Here is a 2,772-nt window from a genome sequence, read left to right as displayed (position 1 = left end):
CCTCGCGACCACGCATCAACATCGTGCCAATGAATACGACCTTTGGCCAACAACAGGCTCCGTGAACCCGCTAAGGGATCAATGAGATTTCACATTGTTTTTTTATGGTCCACTAGGTGTATGTAAGGACAGAACTCGGCCAGTCGACACACCACACAGCATTCAATACAACACGCACACGCGTCAGCACCCACGTCAGAGTGATCACGCGACTTGCGGCGTCATCCCCATTCTGATTGGTTGATGCATAGATGCCGGGAACATTCAAAAGTGGTAACATGGCGGATTTGCGGTTTATGATTGACGCTCTCAAACGAAGCATAGAATTATGATGCGGTTGTATCCTTAAAAAATCTAAATTGTTAACAGATTTTAAAATATGATAAACGCAAACAGAATGGGATTACCTGTAGTCTTAATTAGCTTGGTTGTAAATAGTGTTATATTATATTTTGTTCCTAAAGTTAACCATATCTCCAAAGGAAGATGATATTTGAGATTACTGGCTGTAACAAAAGTAATTAGTCAGCCCAGAATATACCATGATATTTTTTGGTTCCGTTAGTTATCTGCTTTTAGTCACCGATGGCAAGCGTAACGTTCCACCACCGGTTGTGCCGCGGTGACATGTTTACTGGGCAGTTTCTTGAATTGACCACCGATTAAATATACCATGATATTTTTTGGTTGCCACCGTTATCTGCTTTTAGTCACCGATGGCAAGCGTAACGTTCCACCACCGGTTGTGCCGCGGTGACATGTTTACTGGGCAGTTATTCTCTTGAATTGAGGGAATAGTATATTCTCCTCAATGAATCCATTGAAGGCCATGTATTCTTGGGATTGTGTTCGGTATCTAAAGCACGCGACACATTGGTTGACTGCCCTATGTGCAAGACCCGGTGCTTTCATGGACAGCTCTAACTGGTTTATAATAAATGAACTATCGGTGTGTCCCTCGGAGCCATCAGATCAACGATGGTGTCTGTGGTGGGGCCAGAGTTGCTGCTCTGAGGACCAATCATCTGAGTACACAGAATTATAGAAGCAGCCGTCGACGTATTTAGTGAGCAATGAACGCTAAGCTTGGAATATCGCTATTGCCACAACCTTCTGATGCGACTTTCGACGACACATATCAGATATACCTAAAGCAACAGCAACTTATGTCACAACTGTAGTTTTTGAACCATGAAACTCAGTTGTGGCCGGAAATCGTTCGTACCGTTTTCGTTGGTGACTCTACGTACTATGTAACAACAGACGGTGCACCCCTGTCATAGAATCTTCGGATTGAATAATATTTGTCGACTACGTAACTAGTAACATCATTACGTGAAACAACCATGTAGCGCAATATGTGTTTCAGGCACAGTTAGGCTGCCGGGCTATGGTACACAATGCTAGACGTAGGCTGTCAGAGGCGACCCTATATTATCCTAGAAGGTTTCGGGACCACTCTCAGGCTATGGACGAAACCGGAAAATTACACCCCCCTTTTCTCACCTACGCAAGTTGGTCTTCAATTCAAGGCCTGGATGCCTTGGTTGCCGTGACACTTGCGTTGTCGGGAAATATGAAACCAAGTTTATGAATACATAATTTTATTACGACTGATTGCCAACAAATAACAGAACCATTAAAAATGTGTTCCACACTTGTGCCTGAAAAGTAAATGGGAAACGAATTAGTGCAAGGCAACGGAATGGAAACGGTCAGAGGAGGGGATGAATTTTACCGCAGAAATACCCACCCATTTCCCATACCTGCGTGTGGTAGCACTGGAGAAGCTAGGTTGAAGCTGCCTGAAATGCATCACCATACTTTGCAAGCAAACCACGCAGACGGACGAAAGCAAGAGAGAGAACATTCAAACTCCCATCATCACAAACGGACACAGCCATGGGTCCAAATGGACGCACCGGAACTTGGATACCCTGCAGATCACATACAGGATAGTCCAAGCGGCGCAGTTTATCACCCGGGATCCGCACGCCATCACCGGTCTAGGCTATTTAATGGTTCATCCGTACATAGTCTCGGATTTCCATGGGTGACTTGAAATATCGCAACAATCCAAACACAACACGCTCCTACTGAGCATTCAGACGTCGGTTTGCAGCATGTAGTTGGCAATCGGACGTACGCGGATCACACGAGTGTTGCATATATAAAAGCTAATTATTACAAGGCGACTGTCTCGGTGAACGATAAGCATGAACGATCGACAATCAAAAGCAGCATACCTAAATTTAAGTTATTTGCATGATTGTGCGCAAAAACATCAACTTACCGACGACCCTTTCAATCAGCATTCCAGTGAGGAAGCATTTCATCGAAATTCTGTTCGTCCGAGGATACAACCTGTGAACCTACATAACATTCTACCACATTTAATTATCCCACTTGGCCGTACCGTCGTTTGCGACCGTGGTGGCGGCGTCCTGCACGTCGTGGGCACCCGGACCACAAGAGGAGCAAGCGAGGAATGACCATTTATATATGTATATACCAACCTGACTTTGGCCTTCATACACCAGCTGCCCGGTCCAGACCGCAAGTCGCCGACTCTGTTGCGTCGGCGCCGACCGAAAGACAGTCCCCCACATTCCGAACCTACTGACTCCTGCGCCGTCACGGTCAACTCATACTGTCAGACTGCCCCTATATGTATATATGTTTGTACATCGTTTGGTACTTGCTTGTTGTTGCCCCTACAGAAATCCGTGCTGTGACAGTGACTACTTCTCGCTCCATAAGTTTGTGACCAAG

Source organism: Opisthorchis viverrini, assembly GCF_000715545.1.
Source record: "Opisthorchis viverrini unplaced genomic scaffold opera_v5_341, whole genome shotgun sequence".
Lineage (NCBI taxonomy): Eukaryota > Metazoa > Platyhelminthes > Trematoda > Opisthorchiida > Opisthorchiidae > Opisthorchis > Opisthorchis viverrini.
The sequence above is the reverse complement of the archived record's forward strand: the minus strand, read 5'-3'. Positions refer to the sequence as shown.